The sequence below is a fragment of the Mastigoproctus giganteus genome, chromosome 13 (genome assembly GCF_048544385.1).
Source record: "Mastigoproctus giganteus isolate SK-2022 chromosome 13, ASM4854438v1, whole genome shotgun sequence".
Lineage (NCBI taxonomy): Eukaryota > Metazoa > Arthropoda > Arachnida > Uropygi > Thelyphonidae > Mastigoproctus > Mastigoproctus giganteus.
The window spans coordinates 157,106,875-157,133,804 of record NC_143587.1 but is presented as its reverse complement, the minus strand read 5'-3'; the positions used below and the strand labels follow the sequence as shown (position 1 = coordinate 157,133,804).

At 39.6% G+C, this 26,930-nt stretch overlaps 1 protein-coding gene across 1 annotated transcript in view; it reads right to left on the bottom strand.

Moving 5' to 3' along the window:
• The window catches only part of LOC150076547 (uncharacterized), a 247,321-nt gene extending 225,425 nt beyond the window's left edge, over positions 1–21,896 (bottom strand). Inside the window, exon 1 of the mRNA XM_090387087.1 lies at positions 21,822–21,896. The gene's annotated coding sequence lies outside the window, so the exon portion shown is untranslated. The remainder of the gene's footprint in view (positions 1–21,821) is intronic.
• Between the last annotated feature and the right edge of the window lie 5,034 nt (positions 21,897–26,930).

The following is a 26,930-nucleotide window of genomic DNA, read 5'->3' as shown; positions in this document are numbered from 1 at the left end:
GCGCACACACACTCCTTGAGTAGACTGGGGTTCAACCCCTGACTGCTAAATATGGTTAATCTGCCAACCCACACTGGACCAGCGTGGCAGATTATGGTCCATTTCTCTCAACATGAATTGTTTAGGAGGCTTCCATCCTGCAGTGGGTTGATAATGGCTGCAGTTTACCTTTTTTTTTGCCACTATCTGTTCATATAAACCAACATATTCGACATCCGCGACTGAATAATATCTCTGACATCTATCTAAAAACGTGGAGAAAAAAAACCACTGAAGGCTGCAATTTGATTAGCTTCTTTCTGATAAAATTTCAAGATTTAAAAATATGGTAACCCTAGTTTTGAGAATACCTACTTCAAAGTTCAAACTGCATGAACACATCCTAACTGTGCAATAATTTTTCTATTTAATCCATCCAGTATCTTATCAACAGTCACAAGAATCAGCATTGCAGACTTAACACCAACTTTGTAGATTCGTGGGCTGCAATATCTTCAGAGGTAACTAAACTAATTTGATTAAAATGAGTGTTTCATAATGTAGTTTTAAATGTTTTTCACCAACCTTATGTAGAAATAAAACACAAAGAAAACGAAAACTGGAATCTTGATAACTATGTATTTATAATAAGTTATATTTGTCTGTATTTACAATAAATTATATTTAACTTTACAACTAAAATATATGAAATATACATATAAAATATACATTAAAATATACTGGGTTAAGAACAATAAAATACATTAAAATATACTAAATTAAAATCGATAAAACCAAAGCTTTCGAAAGCTCCTGCCTTCTTCTTCAGCGGTATTTTCTTTGTTCTGCGGTGCGTCTTTAAATACCAGCAGGTTCACGGTACTCATCACATGTTCCGTTCTCTTGTGTTACGGAATCGGAAGTGGCTCGAGAGTGGGTCATGTGGAACCGTTCATCCCTTCTGAGGATAGTAGCCTCAAAGAGGGGATGGATCCGCATTCCTCTATCTTTATTAATGTTCACTGTGGAATAGATCCGCAAACTCTCAAGCCACTTCCGGTCCCAGAACTTATTCGCCCGATCGGTGATGATAGCCTCGTCCGGGGAGATGTGGTGCTGCTTCTCCCAAAAATGCTCGGCCACGGCGGACTTACCATAGTCCGCACTTCTTATTGCCTTAGTGTGCTCCCCCAGACGGTCTTTGAGACGGCGTTTTGTTTCCCCTACATAACACTCCCCACAATCCGGGCATCTAATACTGTATACGACCCCACTTGCATTCTCTTTTTGAATGGGGTCCTTTACTCGTGACACGATTGTGTGCAGCCTCCGCCCCGGAAGCTGCACACAACGCGTCTGATAATTTCTTAGTATTCTAGTTATGTGATCGGTTAGACCCGGATAGTAGGGAATATATGCAGTGGATACTGGCGTAAAAGATTCGCCTCTCCTCTGATTTCCTTTAATATATTTTTCTATAATCCTCTGGGGGTAGCCACATTTTGTAAGATCCGTCGTGACACGTTCATACTCTATCTTCCTATCCTCGGAGGTACTACAGTGTGATTTTGCCCTGTCAACTAATGTTCTAACCACACTGTTCCTATGATGGTTGGCCTGAGCTGAATTGTAGTGCGAATATTGACCTTTACACATTGATTTCCTATAGACCTTAGTCTTTAGTTGTTGGTCTTCCCTACAGACCAACACATCTAGGAACGGCAAAACTCCTCCTCCTTCTTCTGCCTCCGAGGTAAATTGTATGAATGGGGAGAAGCCATTTAAAATATTCAACACCTGATCTTCACTCCCCTTTCGAATAATTGAAAACGTATCATCTACGTATCTTTTCCAGGGGCGCATAGGGAGAACACTAACATTAAATATTCTAGCCTTGAGCTCCTCCATAGCTAAATTAGCTATAATTGCGCTAATGGGGGAGCCCATGGCTGTACCGTTAACCTGCTTATACATAGTATTATCAAACACCATAGTGGTGCTTGAGAGGCATAATTCTATACCTTTCTCAATATCCTCTAAATTTAATTGTGTTCTAGTATTTAGAGTAGTATCTCTCCGTAAGGCCATGTGTGCACAACGCACTCCATGGTCAATCGGAATACACGTAAATAGAGATTTCACGTCGAAAGATATCATAATTTCATTCTCTTCTATGCGTTGGCTTCTAATAAAATGCACAAAGTCTTTGCTGTCCTTAATACTAAATTCAGAAAGTCCTACTAATGGAGATAATAATTTGGCTAAGAAACCAGATAGTGCATATGTGGGACTGCCTATAAATGAAACTATGGGTCTAAGTGGTACACCCATTTTATGAATTTTGGGCAAGCCATAAAATCTTGGTATTTGGCTCCCTGTAGCATGCAGTATCCAATATTGTTCTTTGGAAATTTTGCTAGACTTAAGCCAACTCTGTACCATTCTATTCACTTGCCGTTCCAAGCTAAGCAGCTCAAATGTTGCTCATGTTTGAGGTTTGCCCATCGATGTAAGACACACAATCTCATACCTCGAGGCTTTCAAACAAAGCTACCTTTTGAAGATGAACGACTATTTAACGTTTCCAAGTGGTATCAAAAGAAGATCTTAAATATATGGATTGAGAAATTGCATAGGAATTTATACCACATTAGGAGAGACAAAAGACAGTGCTTTACTAAGATTAGTGACAAGATGACTCCGGTGCACTTGTCAGAAGTGATTAGTGTGGTGGCAACTAAAACAAAACAAATTTCTGACATCTATAGACGAAGACAAATGGGGAAGTTTGACAGACTTAGAGAACAAACCAGGTTCAGAGGCAATAGTGATAGTACTGCCAAGGATTTTATAGTGAATATGAGCAGTAAACAACTAACTAAAGATCAATTGGAGGTTCTAAATTTAGGACCAAAATTTTCCATGATTCCGTCCAGAATACCCGTTGCAGAAATAGCAATGGGCGTGGAAAGAGCTATAAATAAACTTCCCGAAGATATGGCTAATGAAATTAGAGTTAAAACAGCAGCCATCCTCAGTCAAGCTAAAAACGCCCCCTGTAATCTCAATGTGAAGCAAAAATTAGCGCTAAAAAGCCTCAAGGAAGATGATAGCATTGTGGTCTTACCCGCGGACAAAGGTAGGGCAACGGTGGTTCTTGATAAGGAAGCATATCTAAATAAGGCGTTGGATTCATTGAATGATCATACAACCTATAAGGTTATTCAGAAAAGTCCACTGCTTAGCTTGGAACGGCAAGTGAATAGAATGGTACAGAGTTGGCTTAAGTCTAGCAAAATTTCCAAAGAACAATATTGGGTACTGCATGCTACAGGGAGCCAAATACCAAGATTTTATGGCTTGCCCAAAATTCATAAAATGGGTGTACCACTTAGACCCATAGTTTCATTTATAGGCAGTCCCACATATGCACTATCTGGTTTCTTAGCCAAATTATTATCTCCATTAGTAGGACTTTCTGAATTTAGTATTAAGGACAGCAAAGACTTTGTGCATTTTATCAGAAGCCAACGCATAGAAGAGAATGAAATTATGATATCTTTCGATGTGAAATCTCTGAATTTACGTGTATTCCGATTGACCACGGAGTGCGTTGTGCACACATGGCCTTACGGAGAGATACTACTCTAAATACTAGAACACAATTAAATTTAGAGGATATTGAGAAAGGTATAGAATTATGCCTCTCAAGCACCACTATGGTGTTTGATAATACTATGTATAAGCAGGTTAACGGTACAACCATGGTCTCCCCCATTAGCGCAATTATAGCTAATTTAGCTATGGAGGAGCTCAAGGCTAGAATATTTAATGTTAGTGTTCTCCCTATGCGCCCCTGGAAAAGATACGTAGATGATACGTTTTCAATTATTCGAAAAGGGAGTGAAGATCAGGTGTTGAATATTTTAAATGGCTTCTCCCCATTCATACAATTTACCTCGGAGGCAGAAGAAGGAGGAGGAGTTTTGCCGTTCCTAGATGTGTTGGTCTGTAGGGAAGACCAACAACTAAAGACTAAGGTCTATAGGAAATCGATGTGTAAAGGTCAATATTCGCACTACAATTCAGCTCAGGCCAACCATCATAGGAACAGTGTGGTTAGAACATTAGTTGACAGGGCAAAATCACACTGTAGTACCTCCGAGGATAGGAAGATAGAGTATGAACGTGTCACGACGGATCTTACAAAATGTGGCTACCCCCAGAGGATTATAGAAAAATATATTAAAGGAAATCAGAGGAGAGGCGAATCTTTTACGCCAGTATCCACTGCATATATTCCCTACTATCCGGGTCTAACCGATCACATAACTAGAATACTAAGAAATTATCAGACGCGTTGTGTGCAGCTTCCGGGGCGGAGGCTGCACACAATCGTGTCACGAGTAAAGGACCCCATTCAAAAAGAGAATGCAAGTGGGGTCGTATACAGTATTAGATGCCCGGATTGTGGGGAGTGTTATGTAGGGGAAACAAAACGCCGTCTCAAAGACCGTCTGGGGGAGCACACTAAGGCAATAAGAAGTGCGGACTATGGTAAGTCCGCCGTGGCCGAGCATTTTTGGGAGAAGCAGCACCACATCTCCCCGGACGAGGCTATCATCACCGATCGGGCGAATAAGTTCTGGGACCAGAAGTGGCTTGAGAGTTTGCGGATCTGTTCCACAGTGAACATTAATAGAGACAGAGGAATGCGGATCCATCCCCTCTTTGAGGCTACTATCCTCAGAAGGGATGAACGGTTCCACATGACCCACTCTCGAGCCACTTCCGATTCCGTAACACAAGAGAACGGAACACGTGATGAGTACCGTGAACCTGCTGGTATTTAAAGACGCACCGCAGAACAAAGAAAATACCGCTGAAGAAGAAGGCAGGAGCTTTCGAAAGCTTTGGTTTTATCGATTTTAATTTAGTATATTTTAATGTATTTTATTGTTCTTAACCCAATATATTTTAATGTATATTTTATATGTATATTTCATATATTTTAGTTGTAAAGTTAAATATAATTTATTGTAAATACAGACAAATATAACTTATTATAAATACATAGTTATCAAGATTCCAGTTTTCGTTTTCTTTGTGTTTTATTTCTACATAAGGTTGGTGAAAAACATTTAAAACTACAATATGAACATACCCAACCTCAGAGGCCTGTTTGAAGAGTGTTTCATAACTTGTAAAACCCAAAGATGGCCTGTCTTAAAAAACAAAATGCATTATGAGCCCAAATGTTCCAGGTAATCATGGTCTGTTTGTTAAAAAATGAGGAGGAAAGAATGAAGAAACAACATCAGATGAGAACAGTGGTCCATATAAGATGTCATATTATCTTTATTTATATGATTGTAAAATTTATCTTTATTTAAGTTAATTTGTTTGATCTCTTTAATTAAACAGTATGAAATCATATCTGTCAATTACCACATACTAAAATCAATATCTAACGTCATATAGTAAAATTAAAAAATTATAATAAATGAAAATATCATACAGTGTTTAACCTATAAGCACATGAAAACTTGAGATTCTGGCACATGCATGTGGTTACCATTGTGACAGCAAACCATAAACACAAAATACAGTGGATTCTGGTTATTTGGGCCACCGGTTAATCGGGGCAGCTGTTTATTTGGGGCAAATCTTAAAAAACAGAACCCAATCAAGAAAATAGCCAGGATTTATTTCGCTTAATTGGGACAACATGCCATTTAATTGGGGCAGGAGACCGCAGCACTGGAGATTACCCTAAGATTGTCTCTGACTGTACCACGTGGTTCAGTCGGATTTCTGGAGGTCACAAACCATAAAACAATAAAAACAATTAGCAGTCACCTGTTTATTGGGCTTTTCTGTTAGTGCAATATATCATAAACGGATAGTAAACTCGATCTTATTTAATTTGCGATAATACCGACCCCTGGAATTCTGTGGGTTATTATGGTGAATATTTACACTTCCATGAAATCTTCACTCACATAAAAAAATTAATTTTCATGGAAGTGAAAATTAATCCTATTTTCGCTCATTAGAATCGCTGTTTAATAGAATTAAAATTCAATTCACAAATGTAATCACAATGACCGGTGCTTACTACACATCGTACAGCGATGTGTAGTAAAGCAGGGTCTATTGTATTTTTGACAATTTACGTGAAACTTTGGATAATTGGGGAAGCCACTTAATCGGGCCAAAATGCACTAGTCTTGATGTGTCCCAAATAACTGGAATCGACTGTATATTTCTCGAGTAGGAAGGGGTAGCTTTGACTGAGCAGTCAAATGAGTTGACTGGGGGTTCAAGCCCATTATAAATACGATGTTCTTGTATTCTCTCTATCTTGTGGGCTTGTCTGTTGTTGTTATTTGGTTTTTAGGAGCATTAGCAACTAAGGCCATATTGCTCCAGGATATGCGGTGGTAATTCCCTGACCTTTCCGCATCCTCCGTATTTGATGGTGACAGGCTCGAACCCCGGTCTAATCAAGAAGCGTGTGCTACGCACTGCTGCTCCTTCCCACCTGGCTACAGAGGCGCCTGGGCTTGTCTGACCCTATATGAATGGCCTGGATTATAAACAGAAAAAATTTATTAACACAGAAATAAGTAACAAATAATGAATTCTGATAGACCTTTTTTAAAAATACGAATACATATTAATCCTTCAGTGTTCCAGTGGAGTCTGACATACAGGTGCATTTATATTTTTGTTTTAGTCATTTTATTTGAAAATGAAAAACAGAATTTTGAACTGTTATGTTATACCTGTCCTTAAGTACAGTAGTGAATGCAGGATAATCTCCCGAGAAATGGCAAAGCATTTGGAGGCGACAGAAATATGATGTTATAGACGGAGGCTCAGAATATCCTGGACTGAACATACCACGAATGTAAAGGTACTACAAAGAGCAGGAACGCAAAGATCATTACTGAGAAAAATAAGAGAAAAGCAGCTGAAATTTTTTGAGCACATCATGAGGAAGGAAGGTTTGGAGGAGATCATCATGACAGGCAAGGTGAATGGAAAGCAAAGCAGAGGAAGACAAAGAATAAACTATATTAGTAGTCTGACCAACTGGATGAATGTACGGAGTCTAGACCTGCTGAGAACAGCAAAAGATCGAGAGCTGTGGAAGACCATGATCACAAACGCCCGTAAAGGACACGGTACATAGAGAGAGAGAGTCATTTTATGGGGGCATTGTTAATAATCCTGTGCCTTCCTTTAATTTTCGCTTTATCTTGTGAATGTAATCAATTGTACTGTCAGTGGGGCTTTGGGAAATATTTAATTTTTTTTTTTCAGTAAAGCTCAATGGACTCAACCCTAACAGTGATAGTTTCTATATCAGATTTTAAAATTATGTAGTTCAGATTTTAAAATGGTGTAGTTCTTTGATGATTCTGCCATTATGTTAATGTACTTTAGCAATAGAAATATATAAAAAAAAAAAAAAATTGTGTTGCATGTATTAAAATGATTTGCACAGACTAAAACATGGAATAATATCACTAATAATTTTTATGGCTGAGGAACATAGAAGTTTTTTCGGTTTTATTAACTTGAATTGGCTTCAATTGGCATATTAACTTATTTTCTAGAGTAGCTCTATATTCCTAGTTATGATACTTAGTTTAAATTTTAATGTAGATAGAGATTTTGTAGGTTATTACTTAGTATCGGTAAGGGTATCCAATCCATATGTTTTACAAATTTTGCAGAGCCGGCGAACCAGAAGTTTTTTAGCTATAGTTAGCCGCTTTATTGACCAATTGTTATATTAAATTATTTTCTATAAGTAGCTTATAGACCTAGGCAAGATCCTTGATTTATTCTGAATTGAGACAACGAGATTTTGGAAGTTAATTAATATTTAAATGTCCGTAGATTTACCTTTTCTAACTTACCGACATTGTTATACGACAGATCGTTATATCCTGAACTAGTTAGCGTTAGCTTAGTATAGTTTAGTATATAATATTATCAATTAATCAGTAAATTTATTAATCTTGTTGAACTTCATTGTCAATTAAATTGTACTTTTAATTAAATACATATAACAACTTAATTTTATGAACTAACATAATTAATTAATACATAACTTGATACAGAACTTATAGAAAGAAACTCGAAAATAATACTTGACACTTTAAAAAAAAAAGATATATATATATAGTTTTACAACTGCGTTGGGATACAAGTTTAGGGTTATAATTTTGTACTGAAATCGAAATTTTATTGAAATTGAATCGGAATCATGACTCAGACCAGAGCAGCAAAACAAAAGGCTCAAGCTAAATGGAGTGCTGTGGCTCAGGGAAGAACTGAGGGGGGGGGGGGGGGGGGGCAGTTGCCCTCTGAATCACAGCCGTTAAAAATGCACTGCTTGCTTGATGTTTGTGGACCAATCAGGTACGGGACATGATATTCCCAAGGCGGGATATCATGTCCCGTACCTTGTGTGCGCATGATGTAAGGAGTGTGAGGAAATGAGACAACAACCCAGCACTGTTATGGGCCCATATGAGAACTTGAAGGATCTAAATTGAGGGGCCCATCAAGCTCTCAGCTGCCCACATCAACGCCAGAGCTTGCACTTCAATATCAAGCAACACAGTGGCAACCCCCAAGGCAGAATGTGCTGGTCCCACAGGAACTAACAGTTTTTGGTGATTATTGTCAGGGAAATGGGAAACTTGCTGTGTAAAAAGGATAGGTGGAACAGGACCAGGGTATGTCCGCCAGGGACAAAGGTTAATGACGTAGAGCAGATATCATCTTTTAAGGGCACAAAGGGTGATATGGTTGTACACGTTGGCACTAATGATATTAAGAGTAGGAGACCGGCAGAATTACTTAACAAGTACAGGTCCTGTTGAAAAAAAGCCGTGAATTAGGGTTGAATTTGAAAGTGTCTGCAATTCTGCCCAGACACGATAGGAGGGAGTATTTGATGAGAGCTTTGTCAATCAATAGGGCCCTGGAAAGGTTGTGCAAGGCTCAAGGAGGTAGAATATTTTAATATTCTACCTCCTTGACACTTAAATTATACACTTAAAAATTATACACTTAAATAGAAAGGGTGCAAGAATATTTGCTGATGCTATCAAGGCAATGTCAGGTGAGTCAGAAAACTGCTAGCTTCGGGAGATACAAGGGCTAATAAATTAACAGTAGCCACTGGCAGAGGCGAAAGTGATTCTTGCACTGCTTCTATTGGAATGAACAGCAGAATGGAAAGCAAGGCAATGAGAATTTCCAGAACTGCTGGGAGCCATAGTGGAACAAGTAAACACATGGGTTGTGTTAGTGTAGCTGAAAATAGGAAAAGGTGCATGTATACTTGCATGTACACCAATGCTAGGAGTTTGGTAAATAAATTTGATGAATTTGAGGTATTGCTCAGAACATCAAAGGCAGATATTGTTGGGATATCAAAGACGTATCACACAGATATAAGGAATGCAGAACTGGAATTTGGGGAGTACAATGTATACAGGAAGAATAGACAAGATAGGAAGGGAGGATGGGTTATACTATTAGTTAAGAAACACAAAATCCAAGGAAGTGAAGCCAGTCGAGATCGCTGGACAGTGCAGTGTCGAGTCAGTTTGGTGTGACATAAGCATTGGGAGATCAAAATTGAGAGTAGGAGTGTGTTATAGGCCTATTAATTCTGATGAGTATAATAAGGAACTGTACAGGGTAATAGAGTAGGCCAGTAAATCAGAGATTCTTATAATGGGGGATTTTAATTTCCCACATATTGACTGGAATTTGTGGGTTGGTCACTCACACACTAGCAAGGCTTTTCTGGATTTATTAGATGATTGTTTTCTAAATCAGCATGTTCGGGAGATAACTAGAGGCAGTAATACTCTTGATCTGATTATCAATAGTGATTCTTCATGGATTAAGAATCTGCAGATAAAGGAACCACTAGGTGGAAGTGATCACAGTGTGCTGAAGTGGGATTTACTCAAAGAGGTAACTACCATCAGTGGTAAAGGGAAGGGTTTTTGCTTTTGTAAAGGTAACTACGGTGGTCTGAGACAGTATTTAAATTCTATACGGTGGGACCAACTGATGATGAAGCATTCAAAGAATTTATCTTCCTTTGTTGTGGAAGTTGATAGCCTAAATAAATTTAAGGCTGAGCTGGACAGGTACTTGGAACGAACGGAGGGGTGAAATGGGAGCGTGTTTTTTTTTTTTTTTTTTTTTGGTTGATGCTGCATAAGCTTGCTTTCTTGCATCATATGCCTCTACTAATGCAAATGCTAATAACATACACAAAGAGAGTGAATTAAAAACCAATGCTTTTTTTTTTGGTGGTCCTTTTAATACTGAAACTTTCAGTATGGCAAATGATGCAAGGAAACACGCTTAATACAGCAGCAGACAAAAAAAAAAAAAAAAAAAAACATAAGAGAACTTTCCTATGTTCTTTTTTCATGATGCAAAAGAGTTTTAGCATTAGCACATGATGCAAGAAAGAAAGCTTATATAGCATCAGCCAAAAAAAATCCTTATTTCACCCATCCACTCGCTCCAAATGTTTGTCAAGTTCTGCCTTGAATCTATTTAAGCTATCAACTTCTACAACGACAGATAGAAGTTTGTTCCAGCAATCAACCACCCGCAGGCTAAAAGCAAACTTCCACACATCTATCCTACAACTGTCTTTCCTCAATATGAATTTATGCCCTTTCAGGTGATTATTTTGAGCAAGAAGAAAAATCCCATCCACATTCAAACCATTCAAGGCTTTATACACCTCAATCAGATCAACACGCAGGTGCCTAGTCTCCAGACACTGTAATTTGCAAAACTTAAGCCTTTCTTCATAAGAGCAACCCTTTGTTCCATTCACTAATCTTGTTGCCCTTCTCTGTACTCGTTCCAACAGCTCTACATCCTTCTTAAAATGAGGCCTCTAGACCTGTATACAGTACTCAAGGTGTGGCCTGATCATTGCCTTATATAAGGGGATAATCATTTCCTTATCCCTGCTAGAAAAATTCCTGTATATCATTCACAAGACATTATGAGCTACTCTTGCAAACCATCTGCACTGCTCAGAAAACTTCATATCTACCTGCACAATTACTCCCAGGTCCTCTTCGTTCTCTACACTTCGTAGTGCCAGAGTTGATACATTACTTTGGGATTACTGCTTCCCATATGTAGTACTTTACATTTGTCAATGTTAAACTTCATTTGCCGCCTCTCAGCCCATCTCCTCAACTTTTCTAGATCCTGTTGCACCAGCATACTGTCATTAGTGTCCTTAACAACTCTGCCAACCTTCGTATCGTCTGCAAACTTGGACATTAAGCCTGCTTAATGTCCAAGTTTTTGTCCAAATATTGATGATATACCACCATCAATATCATTTATAAATACAGAAAACAGCAATGGATCCAATACTGAATCCTGAGAGACTATAATAACATTAGTCCACGATGAGCAGTGTCCAGTAATCACCACTCTCTGTCTTCTCCCACTCAAGCATCCCTTTATCCATAGCAACAATTTGCCTCTAATGCCACACTGCTCCAATTTGTGCAGCAGCCTTCCATGTGCAACAGTATCAAAGGCTTTTCTAAGATCCAAATATATGATATCAAAGTTATTCTTTGCATCCAGTTCCTTTGTGACTACATCATAGTATGCAATCAAATTAGTCAGACAAGACTTCCCCTTAACAAACCCATGCTGTGTCCAAGCCATAACTGAAGTCATGTCTAGATGATCCTGCAATGCTTCTTTAACAAGTGCCTCCACTGATTTCCCTGGAACAGAAGTTAAACTAACAGGTCTGTAATTACCTGCATCCTTTGTGGATTGGGATCATACCTACCCTGAGTCCAGGAAAGCTATCATAATTATGGCTAAGGGTTTGCTTACTTCTTTTGCCGCCACCTTTAATATAACTGGATAGATTCCATCCAGCCCAGGTGCCTTTTTTCTCTTTATCACTAAGGGTGATACAAATATATATCATAATGGAGTAACTGGTTAAAGAGGTGATACAGGATCACCTACACAAGACTGCAGTAATATATCAGACACAGCATGGGTTTGTTAAGGGGAAGTCTTGTCTGACCAATTTGATCAGATAATACAATGTGGTCAGAAAAGTACTGGTTGCAAAAAAAATAATTTTGATAACATATACTTGGATTTCAAGAAATCTTTTGATGTTGCACACAGAAGACTGCTGTACAAACTGGAGCAGTCTGGCATTAAGGGCAAGTTGATGCAATGGATAAAGGGATGGATGAGTGGGAGATGGCAGAGAGTGGTAATAAATGGACAGTGCTCTAAGTGGATAAATGTTATTAGCGGAGTCCTCCAGGGTTCAATGTTGGGCACATTGTTATTTCTATATTTATTAATGATAATGATCAAGGCGTATCAGATAATGTCCAAGATTGCAGATGATACAAATTGGCTACATATGATGAATACATAATGTCCAAGTTGACAGGGTTGTTAATGACACTAAAGACAGTATACTACTGCAACAGGATCTAGAAAGGTTAGGCAGATGGGCTGAGAAATGGCAACTAAGTTTAACACTGACAAATGCAAAGTACTGCATATGGGTAGCAGTAACCCAAGAGATACTTACCAAGTGTGTGGTACTACACTCAGCGAGATGCAGAATGAAAAAGACCTTGGGGGTAATTGTGCAGTCATATATGAAGTTCTCTGAGCAGTGCACACAGGTTGCAAGAGGAGGTCATGGAGTTTTGTCAATGATATATAGGAATTTTGATAGCAGAGAAAACGAGGTGATTATCCTTTTGTATATATATATATATTTTTTATGTAAATCCCAAACACGAGAGGTATTAGAACCTATAGTACCGTGCTTGGGTTGGACGTTGAGAAGACGAAAGAAGATATTTGTTGACATTAGACTTGAACTTCTGTAGATTGTAATTTTCAGGAAATACGTATGAAGGAAAGTTGTTCCAGAAAACGGCAGTTGAATGAATAAATGAGGAAGATGAAAAGTTGGTTCTGTGGGATTGAAGTTGGACAGTAAATGGATGTTGGCTGGTGGTGGCACGTGTTCGGACTGTTTTGAAACAGAGAGCGGGAATTATAGAAACCAATTCAGAAGAACAGTGCCCAGGGAAGTATCTGTAGAAGAGGCATAAAGCAGAAACAGTACGTCTATGAGAAAGCGAATGGAGAGACTCTGTTAGAGATGAATCGTTAATTAACCTAACTGCCCTCTTCTGAATGGAATCAAGAAGCTCGAGAGAGGATTTGGGGGCACCACTCCAGATGTGGAAACATTATTACATGGCAGGACAGATTTGCGATTTATACAGTGTGCAGCTGTTTGGAAGAAAGGTAATGCCGAGAGCGAAAGAGAAAAACCAAGTTTTTTAGATGCAGAGGAAGCAATATTTGTAATGTGCTTGTGCCAAGAGAGATTAGAAGTCAGGGTAATCCCCAAAAGAGATATCATTTTGCCTAGAAATCGGAGTGTCAACAAAGATAATCATAGGAGCAGAAGAATCCTTTTTGCGAGATATAAGACAAGACTGAGGTTTAGAAGGGTTGAAATAAACTAGGTTGTCTTTGCCCCACTGGAGAATTACCTGAAGATCGGCATTTAAGGAATTGGTAGAAGATTTTCCAGAACTTGAAGCTGATTGAGCAGGGCAAGGTTTCTCAAAATGGAAAGTGGAATGCAATGTACTATCATCGGTAAAACTATGGATAAAATTTCCAGTCAATGGAAGAAGATCATTAATATACAGGAGGAAAAGAGTGGGGGAAAGAGCTGAACCTTGGGGGACACCGGCATTAGAAGACAGAGAGCCATCTACCATCACCCTCAGTGAGCGATCAGAGAGAAAACTGGATAACCAATTACTAAAAACAGTTGGCAAACCATAAGATGGAAGCTTGTTTAGAAGACCTTTATGCCAAACACTATCAAAAGCCTTTGAGATGTCAAGAGCAACTACTTGTGTTTCACCGAACCTTTCCATTGAATTAGTCGATAAATGGGTAACATAAGCCAGAATATAACCAGTGGATCGACACTGACGGAATCCATACTGGCGATCGTTGATCAGACCGAAGGTTTCTAGGTAGTTTAAGAGTTGGCGGTTAATTGATTTCTCCATTACTTTAGAAAGAGTAGAAGTAATTGCAATGGGACGATAATTGGATGAGAGAAATTTATCACCCTTTTTAGGAACTGGCTGGATATGAGCAAATTTCCAAGCAGATGGAAAAACACCTTTAGAATAAGGAAGTGAAAAAAGGCGGGAAAGAATAGGAGTAAGCAGCACAGGTTTTGAGAATAAGTTGAGAAATACCATCGGTACCAGGAGCTTTCTTAGCATCAAGATTCGTCAAAATCCTTCTGACATTCTTTTGACGGAAGACTACAGGAGGCACTGAATGGAGCGTGTTGGGAATGGTGGGACTTGTTTTACCAAGATCATTAATACATGAGTTGGAAGAAAAATGGGATGCTAGCAGGTCAGCTTTATCTTTGGCTGAAGTGACAACAGAACCATCTTGTTTGGACAGAGGTGGGAGCAGAGATGGGCAAAAGTTGCAGCCAATAGCTTTGGCAAGCGACCAATTTGCTCGGCTACCATTAGGGCAAGAAGCAAGTTTTCTACCCTTAACCTGTTCAAACTCTAGTTTGGACTGATTAATAACTGCTTTACAATTGTTGCGAGCTTTAGTGTAGGCAGAAAATGAAACTGAAGAATTATAAACAAGCCAATTACGATATGCAACGTTCTTCTATTGAACAGCCTTAGCACATTTATTGGAAAACCAAGGTTTAGATAAAAGACGATATTTTAAAGTGGAGTGTGGGACAAAGGATTGCATTCCTGCAAGAATAATTTCACTGACAAGATCTGAGCAAAGGTTGACATCGGAAGATTTGAAACAGTAATCCAACCAAGGAAAAGAAATCTTGCAGGTCATCCCATTTTCCATTCTTGTAAAGCCAAACAACACGAGGTTGGGAACAGCCATGAGATAAAGGCTCCATTGGAGAAGAGACAATCACCAAGTTGTGATATGAAGTGCCTAAAGGACTTCTCACTTCGACCGTGTACTTAGAAGGGTTGTTTGTGAGAAAAAGATCAAGCGTGTTGGCTGTATGATTAGGATTGTTCAGTATTCTTGTAGGTAAATGAACAATCTGTGCAAGGTCATTAGTAATTGCAAAAGCCTCGGCATCTCGACCAGCTGGGTAGGTGTGACTAGAAAACGGAAGCCAGCTAGAGTTGTGAACATTAAAATCACCAAGGAAAATTATCTCACTGTTAGGAAAGTTGGACTGGAGAAAGTCAAGTTGCAAAGAGAGGAAGACAAAGAGCTCCAAGTGATTAGTGGAGTCTGGAAAACGGTAGAAACAACAGATGAATTTTACCCAGTGAGGTAGAGAGATTTTAAGCCAGAGAAGATCAAAGAGAGGAGATTCCAAATTGCCAAGTCTGTGACAGGGAATATCAGAATGGACATATGCACAAGTACCACCTTTGAGGCGAAAGGAATCATACAGGGAATAATTTGGGCATCTGAGATGAGCAGTAGTTGAATAAACCAATAACAGATTCTGTCAGAAAAAGAACATGGGGTTTGGCAGACTGCAAGTGGAAATGGACATCGTTGAGATTAGAACTGAGACCACGTATATTTGTGAAATGAATTAAAAAGTGCTTGGGAGGTTTAGATCTTTTCGCAGATAAGCTTGCTCTATTAGTTTGACAATTCGTGGTGTATTCAATAGTAAGAAAAGGAGGGCGAGTCATGCTGTATGAAGTAATGAAATTTTTGGATATGGTGTACACATGGTAAGAATATGACCAGTTCCTTGACATAACGTGGCCTCGACAATGCTCCCCACATACACACTACTCGGACTCCTTCCAGTCACTATCTGGCAGAGTAGAGGTAGCAAGATTATACACTAGCTGATCCCGAAGCCTCCTAGGGCGTTACCAAAAGGTTCGGTCCGGTGTACTAACTAGCGGCCGGCCTGTGAATACTGTTTTAGAGCTGTACTCTCGAAATGTAAGGAATATTGGATCTCGCCACGATGTTCATCATAACCTCAAAATTCATCAATCATAATGCATGATAGAAGAGATCGGGAAGGGTTGACTGGAATTTAGATCTAGAGACTAAACATGGGTTCCACAACTTCAAGCCTCCAATAAACAAAGTGGTGGTATTGCACCTGTTGACGAGTCATCTACCACCTAGTACTGCCTGGTAACATAGAGGGGGCGGCATTCCTCCATTGAGTGTGGGCACCACACCTCGACCTCTGCTTACGTTGGTTCAAACCTGGGTGGTCACCACCGTGTACTTGTGCATGGAGGTTATACCCAGGATTACTAACAGTCCCACCATCATGAAGGTGCAAGCAGTGGGTTTGGCTGCCACAGACCGTCCAGACTTCGCCGAAATTGGGTCCACTTGATTGAGTGTCACACAAATATCAGTTCCATCAGCGTTTTAGACTCCCAGGTAGCAAGTACAGCTTGTCTGGCATATCTGAGAGAATGTCTGTGACAACGTCAAGGACCATGTATGCAATGATCTGGCCACACCTTGAGTACTCCACACAGGTCTGGAGGCCTCATTTTAGGAAAAATGTAGAGAACGAGTACAGAGAAGGGCAACAAGATTGGTGAGAGGAACAAAGGGGTGGGCTTACGAAGAAAGGCTTAAATTCTGCAAGTTGCAGCATCTGGAGACTAAGCACCTGCGAGGTGATCTGACTGAGGTGTACAACGCCTTGAATGGTTTGAGCAAGCTGAATGCTGACGGGATACTTCCACTTGTTCAGACTAAGAATCTGAGGGAGGTATAGATTCAGATTGAGGAAAGACAGTTGTAGAACAGATGTGTGGAAGTTTGCATTTAGCCAGCGGGTAGTTGATTGTTTGAATATACTTCCATCTGTTGTTGTGGAAGTTGATAGCTTAAATAAATTTAAGGCTTAACTAGACGAACACTTGGAGTGACCGGATAGGCGAAATGGGAAGGGATTTTTTTTTATTTGGTTTTTTTCGGCTCAACTAATGCTACCGTGGTCATGCATGTATCAACTAATAGGAGAGGTTTTCTTTACTTGACAAATGTTCACTTGTCAAGTCAACTGAACACTTTGCAACATTTTTAAGAAATCCAGAAATTTCCTTACAAAGTTTATGACTACAGATGAGACATGGGTTCATCACTTTCACCCAGACAAAGGAGCTGTCCAAACTGATCTGTTCACTACTTACAAAGAAAGGCAAGTTGAGTCCTCCTGGTGGCAAGGTGATGGCATCTTTTTTTTTGGATTCCGAAGGGGGATGCTAGTGGATTGATTACCTTCAGAAAGGCCAGTCAATCAGTGGGGCACATTATGCAAACCTTGCAAGACATTCACACAAAAGCATCAGAGGCAAACACCAAGGGAAACTCAGCAAAGGAGTCTTGTTCCACCAGGCCAACTTGCCTGCTCAGAAGTCTATCAATGATATTGCTCCACATTATGAGTGTGGCATTGAAATCTTGGACCATCCCCCATATTCACAGTTCACCATCAAAATTTCACTTATTTCCTAATTTGAAAAAATGCTTAGCTAGCATTCATTTGTCCACCAGTGACAAATCTGCTGCAGTGGATGCATTCCAGGAGCCAAAGAAATATTCTTCCCAGCTGGAATCAACAGACTGCAACTTCTGTGGCAAAAGTGTAGATTTCAAAAGGGATTATGTCGAATAGTAACGTTACCAGACTCCTCAAATAAACTCTTCACACTCATGCAATGAACTAATCAAATGCCCCTCATACTACATGAAAATTAATAAATCTTCATTCAGTGTTTTTTTTTTTTTTTTTAATTCTATTTCTGCCATACATTTTTGTCCATGGGTCTAACAGACCCAATCTATACAGGGAAAGCAGAGGTGTATTGCTAAAACAAATGTACTGGAATGCTCGTCGTAAAAAAAAATAGTACCGGAATGCTCGTCGTAAAAAAGAATAGTACTGGAACGCTCGTTCTCCAGAAGACTATGTGATAAAGTCACATCAACTGTCCAGTAACTGAATCAGACTTCAGACTCATCATAGAACAACCAGTTCTAGCTTTCAGCTCATGGCAAATCAAAATGCAGCGTTCGCACGCATCACAGTATATCTCATTTGTTGGATCTCTTTATCTAACACAGTGGTTTTAAACCGGGGTGCCGCAACAAAATTCCAGGGGTGCCACGTAATTTGGGTTTAAGTTACTTAAACTTATTTTTTTTAATTTATATATTTATTTCATTATAAAAAGGTGTAAGGTATCTATTAAATTTTGTAGTGATCTATAATTGATGTTTATTTAGTACCTCTATATAAAGGATAAAATTATTATATATACAAAGGGTACTAGGAAAGTTTTGCAATACAGCTTTGTTTATTTAATTTTTTCAAAGTAATTTCCTCTACATTCAATACACCTCTCCATCCTCCGAAACCAATCTTTAAACCAGTTCTGCCAAGTTTCACTAGGGAGTAAAGCACACTCGTTGTCCCAAGCCCGTAGAAGGTCCTCATCACTGGAAAACCGCCTCCCTTTTAGCTTCATTTTCACATGCGGGAACAGTGCAAAGTCGCAGGGAGCAAGGTCTGGACTGTAGGGAGGGTGCTCGAGAAGTTTCAGTCCTGTCGTGGTCAAATATTCGGTGCAGGCTTTGGCGCGGTGAGCTGGATCATTTTCGTGATGGAGGTACCAGGTGTCCATTCTTGACTTTGGCCGCAGGTTCTTCATAGATCCAATGACTTTAGGCAGGCATTGTTCAGTATACCACTTAGCTGTGACTGTCTTCTGTGTGTCCAAAACGACACGTTCCACAATTCCACTCAATTTGAAAAATACAGCTATCATTTTCTTCTTTATAGATCGGGATTTTCTGACAATTACGGGTGTGTCGTCATCATCAAAGACCCAAACTTTCTTTTGAGCCTTGGTCGGCAGATGGTAATAGTACAGCCAAGTCTCGTCACCTGTCACGATGTTGTTCACATACCGAGATTGTCCCTTATCAAACTTTTTTAACATCTCCCGGCACCAAGTCACACATCGTGTCATCTGCTCTTCAGTCAGTTGATGCGGCACCCAGAGAGAACAAAGTTTCTTCACGTGCAAATGATCTTGCAGAATCGAACGAATTGCTGGTGCATTTAGGCCCAAAGTATCCTCTATCTGTTGGTAGGTCACTCGCCTGTTTTCGTCAAGCATTTTCCTCAAAGCAGTAACGTTTTCCTCCGTAACTGACGTTCGTGGCCTTCCCGGCCTCTCAGAATCCTCCAGAGTGAAATTTCCCCTTTGGAATTCTCTATACCACCTGAATATCGTTGTACGATGTGGACAATCATCATCTAGTGCAAGAGTCATTTCTTCTAAGCACTGGTCTATGGTTAAACCACGCACGAAATTATACCGCAAAACTGTCCTTATCTCATTTTGTGACCACGATGCCATCGCAAGCACTTTACACTCTCACTACTAATGAATAACTGAGCCCATCGACTTGGCGCGGCGGCTACTATGCACGTATGAACATGTCTCAACATGCAGCAACAAGCAGCTTCCTGTGATTCATTGTTGCGTCATATTGCAAAACTTTCCTAGTACCCTTTGTATATATATATATATATATATATATATATACACACACACACACAGATGCAGAATCGGATCTAACAGGAAGAAAATTGAGTACGAGTGCAGTTATATAAATTACTTAGGGGTGCCATTATTAAAAAAAAAGGGTCGAAAACCACTGATCTAACACATCCTACTTTAGTAAGAAACGTCCAGTTTCATTGCAAAATTTAGATTTTTGTTTTTAAATAACTTTAAAGAAATCTATTAATTTTAAAGTTTACTATTAATATATATTTTTAGTAGCAATGGGTAAAATAGATATTTTTCCCTCCCCTTTGAATTATGCCATTGTTTCATAATATGAGGTGTATAAATTTAATGATTTTCTATTATGACATTTTGAACAAAGTACTGAAATGTTGTTCATGCCAAATACACCACTGAGGGAGAGGAGCTTTTAGCATTAGCAAAAGGCACATGATGCAAGAAAGCAAGCTTATATAGCATCAGCCAAAAAAAAAAAAAACCTTCTCAATTCATCCATCCACTGGCTCCAAATATTTGTCTACTTCTGCCTTGAATCTGTTTTTTTTTTTTTTTATGAAAACTCCAAACACGAAAGGTATCAAAACCTAAAGGGGTGGTTGAGGGGGAGAAGACAGAGAGTGGTAATCAATGGACACTGCTCATCGTGGACTAATGTTATTAGTGGAGTCCCTCAGGGTTCAGTATTGGGGCCTTTATTGTTTTCTGTATTTATAAATGATATTGATGATGGTATATCAGGCTTAATGTCCAAGTTTGCAGACGATACGAAGGTTGGCAGGGTTGTCAAGGACACTACTGACACTATGCTGCTGCAACAGGATTTGGAAAGGTTGAGCAGATGGGCTTCGAGGTGGCAAATGAAGTTTAACATTGACAAATGTAAAGTACTACATATGGGAAACAGCAACCCCAGAGCAGCGTATCAACTCTGTGGTACTACACTGACAGTGGTAGAGAATGAAAGGGACCTGGGGGTGGTGGTGGTGCAGGCAGATATGAAGTTCTCTGAGCAGTGCAGACGAGCTGCAAGAGTAGCTCATGGTGTATTGTCAATGATATATAGGAATTTTTCTAGCAGGGATAAGGAGGTGATTATTCCCTTGTATAAGGCAATGGTCAGGCCACACCTAGAGTACTGTATACAGGCCTGGAGGCCTCATTTCAGGAAGGATGTAGAGCTGCTGGAACGAGTACAGAGAAGGGCAACTAGATTGGTGAATGGGACAAAGGGGTTCTCTTACGAAGAAAGGCTAAGTTTTGCAAATTACAGTGTCTGGAAACTAGGCACCAGCGGGGTGATCTGATAGAGGTGTACAAAGCCTTGAATGGTTTGAGCATGCTCAATGCTGATGGGATTCTTCCTCTAGCTCAGAAAAATCACCTGAGAGGGCATAAATTCAAATTGAGGAAAGACAGATGTAGGATAGATGTGCGGAAATTTGCCTTTAGCCAGCGGGTGGTTGGTGGGTGGAACAGACTTCCATCCCTTGTCGTGGAAGTTGATAGCCTAAATAAGTTTAAGGCTCAGCTGGACAGGTATTTCGAACGAACAGAGGGGTGAAGTGGAAGTGGTTATTTTTATTTATTTATGTTACTTTTTTTTTTTTTTTTGGCTGATGCTGCATAAGCTTGCTTTCTTGCATCAAATGCCTCTACTAATGCTAATGCTAATGCTATAGTACTTAGTACCGTGCATGGGTTGAAGGAGAAGTATGGGGGGGGATGCCGAAACTTTGCTCTAGAGACTAAACATGGGTTTCACTGCTTCAAGCCTCCAATAAGCAAAGTGGTGGTATTTCACCGGTTGATGAGTCATTTAACCCGATTTGCGTCAGTTGGGGCGTAGCTATCAACTTCTATAACGACAGATGGACGTTTGTTCGAGCAATCAACCACCTAAACAGTAATGGGTTTAAATGATGCAAAACGCACTACATTACAAAAAAAAAAAAAAAAAATCAAAACATAAAAAAAAAATAAGCCTCCATTGTAAACAAAATGCAAATGTAAAACAAAAAAAAAATTATAACAGACTCCAAAAAAGAAAAAAAAAAAAAACACGAAGTTTGCAAATCATTTTGAAGCACTACCTCAGTTTCTATTTTTCCCTACCTTACTAAATGAAATACATCGTATAAACTTAGCCTTGACACTAAACAAACGTGTTTACACGGCAGTTCTCAGAGCAACTCGATAAACGCTGACAGTATGTTACTGATGGAAATATTCTTGAGACACCGAAGAGAAGTGGTAGGCTGTCTACTTATTTCAAAGTTTACTGTTTTCAACATTAGTAGGTAACTTTGAACGGGGTGAGTGAGCTCACATGTTAAAAAAATCCGTTAGTGAAAGAAAAAATATATATATAAACTTCAAAACTTCACACACTCCAATTGACAATGTCACACTTCAGAAAGAAATCATATACTTAGTTTCAGATCTAAAATTAGATTATAACAAAACAATTACCAAAAAAAACAAAGCAATTTTCCATAAGAATATAAATAAACTACACAGACCGAGAGGCAATCGCAAGGTCAACTTATGTGATGAAATTATGTTTTCAACAATATGGTGGGTTTCTAGAAATAAACAATTAAATTAATTCCATAACATTCCTTACCACAGCTGTCAAAGCTTCTTATAACATATGTATGAACTAATTTACTTATACCGTAATCTGCAATAAATCACTTATTTCATAATTTCAAAATAATGTGAATAAAACAAAAATAGCTCTACCACGTGGATCGTCTTTTCGCTCGCCATGAGTGAAAACAGATTATAGAATATTCAACTCGCCCCCACCGCTAGTTTTCATACGAGATAGAACAGAACGAATAATCGTTTTTTTTTTTTGTTTTTTTTTAATAATAAAGTTCAGCAGTAATCATAACGGTCATTATTAGTATTTTCATACTTGACACAATTATAACTTTTTTAGCGGTTAATTATCAATCAAAATATAATCGTTCTAAACACAAAAATAAACACTGAGTTCCTTTTACGATTCATATGCACTGCTAATACGATCCTGACGCAGTAACAGATTTATGCCTTTTCACCCCCTCTCCATCTGAGAGAAAAAAGAGAAACATAATACACAGGTTTAATAATCATGTTTATTGGGATAAATATGGCATTTATATTTATTGGGATAAATATGGCATTTATATTTATTGGGATAAATATAAATATGGATTGAATACACACGAAGAACACATATTAAATAAAGTTCATTTTTACATTTTCGACACCAATTTTACCCCTTGGCTATCGACGTTCTTGCCTATCTCTTTGGAATGGCTTTGGTTCTTTTTTTCATAAATTGAAAGGGGACGTATATATCTATTTATTTAAAAAAGGTGGCTATACAAAGAAGAAGCATACAAAATGATAACAGACACACCGCCAAGGCTATGGTCCTTTATCATTCAGATCACACAGGTAAAAACTTTTGGGGGAGGGGTGAAGATTACAATCTTGAATCTTGCAATACCTGCTATTTACTTAGCAATCTTACTTAAAGGAAATTTGGATATAAGGAGACCTCTCGTAATAAAAATTGGCAGGAAAACAATCAAAATGGTACCAGAATTGAAGTATCTGTTGAAGATTCAAAATTAGCATTCTGCCAACATGACCTATTTCGCAAAAAAGTAAGAAAATATACTGGGAGTACAAGGATCAGTCGAGAAGACTGCGGACTTACCAGAAGGACCCTGGCAATCATATGAGTATGGGCTTGGCACACCCAGGGTCCTGAGCTGGATATCATCATTTTTCTCTTGCTTGGTGATCTCCTTGTACTTGTGTGTGTGTGTGTGTGTGTGTGTGTGTGTGTGTGTGTGTGTGTGTGTGTGTGTGTGTGTGTGTGTGTGTGTCTGTGTGTGTGTGTGTCCCCTCTCTCTCTCTCTGAGCGTAACTGGGGAATTTTTTTCCACTGGTGCAGCATAAGCCTCACGCTTCCTTGCACAATATAGCTAATAATAATGATAACAATAATATGCCCTGCAGTTTTTATTCTTGTCATCTCATATAGTGCCACTTTCCTCGATTCACCACACAGTCATATTTAGAAACAGGGTGAAACAAGAAAAATGACAGAGAACCATATTGTTGACAATCACCAGATCAAGTTGCTCAGTGAGTACACGAGCATTACAGGTGTTGGTAGGTATATTTCTCCTCCAATTTCTTCTCAGTGCTTAATGATTTTGTAATCACTGACATAAAGTTGAGGAGAAATTGTTGAAGTTAAACATAAGAAAAGCACCTGGGGTGGAGGGAATCTATCCAGCTATATTAAAGAAGGCTGCAAAGGAAGTAAGCAAACCCTTAGCCATAATTATGAGAGCATCCTTGGACTCAGCGGAGGTCCCAGCGGACTGGAGATGTGCAAATGTGTCCCCAATTCACAAAGGAGGATCGAAGGGTGACACGTGTAATTACAGACCAGTTAGTTTAACTCCTGTTCCGGGTAAAATAATGGAGTCACTGGTTAAAGATGCATTGCAAGGTCATCTAGGCAAGACTGCAGCAATAATTCAGACACAGCATGAGTTTGTTAAGGAATTGTTTGGTGACAAATTTGATTGTTTATTATAATGTGGATACAAAGGAACTGGATGCAAAAAATAATTTTGATATCATACACTTGGATTTCAGAAAAGCTTTGGACACAGTTGCACATGGAAGACTACTGTACAAATTGGAGCAGAATGGTATTAAGGGTAAGTTGCTACAATGAATAAAAGGATGGTTGACTGGGAGAAGACAGAGGGTGGTAATCCATGGGTGTTGCTCTTCGTGGACTAATGTTATTCGTGGAGTCCCACAGGGTTCAGTGTTGGGTCCACTGTTGTTTTCAGTATTTATCAATGATATTGATGAAGGTATATCAGGCTTAGTGTCGAATTTTGCAGATTATACAAAGGATCACCGCGCAGGTGCCTAGTATCCAACTACTGCAAACTTAAGCCTCTATTGGCAAGAGGATCCCTTCATTCCCGTCGCAAATCTTGTTGCCCTTCTCTGTACACGCTCAAGGAAATCTACATCCTTCCTAAAATGAGGCCACCAGACCTTTACGCGGTACTCAAGGCGTGTCCTGACCATTGCCTCATACAGAGGGACAATCACCTCCTCTTCCCTGCTAACAAAATTCCTCTATATCATTGACAAAACCCCATAACCTGCCCTGGCTGCCTGTCTGCATTGCTCAAAAAGCTTCATATCTGACTTCACAATTACTCTCAGGTCATTTTCTTTTTCTACCACCTTAAGTGTAGTACCGCACTGTTGGTACGTTTCTCTGGGGTTACTTCTACCCATATGCAGTACTTTCTATTTGTCAAGGTTAAACTTCGGTTGCCACTTCTTAGCCCTTCTGCCCAAATTTTCTAGATCCTCTTGCAGTAGCACACTGCCATTACTGTCATTAACAACCCTACCAACCCTTGTACAATCTGCAAACTTCGACACTAAGCCTGATATACCTTCATCAATATCATGGATAAATAAACAAAGCAACAGAGGACCCAACACCGAACCCTCTGCGACTCCACTAATAACATTAGACCACGAAGAGCAGCACCCATGGATTACCACCCCCTGTCTTCTCCCACTCAACCATCCTTTTATCCATTGTAGCAACTTACCCTTAATACAATTCTGCTCCAATTTGTACTTTTTTTATTTTTAATTTAGATAAAGAGTTTTTGTAGATTTATATTTAATACATTTACATTTGTATATGTAAAACCGTTATTTGATTCGAATTTTACAGCCATTCTTTTTGTATAGAGTAGTAAGGAATTCAAATTTTTAATTGTGGTAACTAGGTACCTCTAACATAAAATTATACAGGGTGATTCACTACCAGTGCGACAAACTTACAGGAGGTGTAAGGGGCACAAAGACGAATCGGAATCACATAGCATTGCAGGGTCAAAAATGCCGTCGTCATGCGGTAGAGGACGTTGAACGGGAGGTCGCGTGAACAGCGATCCCGCTGGAAGTCAGCATTTGAGAACCGTTTCTGTTGAAGAAACCAAGTAAAGGATAATCCGCAGGCTCCAATGATTGGACGCGTTGCAGAAGGTATGAACTCATTTGGTTTGTTGACAGTATCCTCCATACAGTGGATTGGGAAATACCCAATCGTTGGCCTATCGCTCGAGTACTCGTATTCGGATTGCCTTCTTCAAGATGTAGGACATTTTCCTCATTGTCTGGCGTCCTCATCGTTCGCTCGCGATTCATGGTACCTCTCGTGAAACAACCAGTCTCACGTATCCTTCTCATCATACGATTTTAATGGTATGATGAGAAGTATAATGAGGAGCACACCTCTGCGGGAAACGTTCCTGGTACAAGCGCAGAGTGGCGCGCCCGTTACAGTCCGCACCCCATACGCGAGATGCGTGTCGGCCAGTTCAACGTTTGAATACTCGTCCATCCTACTGTCTCGGGAACCGATTAGCAAATGTTGACTTCCAGCGGAATCGCTGGTCACGCGACCTCCCGTTCAACGTCCTCAACCGCATGACAAAGGCATTTCGGACCCTGCAATGCTATGTGATTCCGATTCGTCTTTGTGCCCCCTACACCTCCTGCAAGTTTGTCGCACTGGTAGTCAATCACCTGTATAGTGTAATAGGCATCACTCCATTTAGGTTTCTATTAGATAGCGTAGTATTGACAACTAATCAACTAAATTTATTGATGTATTATTTTAAAATATCATTCCCTAGACTAGACAGCAAAGCAACGGGAACAAAGTGGCAGGAGTGCTGGGATTCGGGGGAGAACTGAGGGGTGGCGATTCTCCAACGCATCACAGCCTAAAAAAATGTGGAACTTGTGAAATCGTTGCCAAACTCTCTGGAACGGAACATGATCTAGCCAAGGAGGATGTCTTTGTGTGTGCCAGGCGCAGAGAATGTCTAGAAATTAGCCGTCAACTCAGCGTTCTACTCGGCGTCTATGAGAGCTTGAGGTGTAGGGTAGATGCCCTCGAAGAAATTAATATGAGGGGGCCCGTCCGTCAAGCTCTCAGCTGCCCAACTCAACGCCTGAGCTCACTCCTGGGCATCAGGCAACACAGGGGCAATCTCCAAGGCAGAATGAGCTGGGCCCAAAGGAACTAGTCATTGTTGGTGACTCTATTGTCAGGGTGACGGGAAAAATATTGTGTAAAAAGGATAGATGGAACAGGAT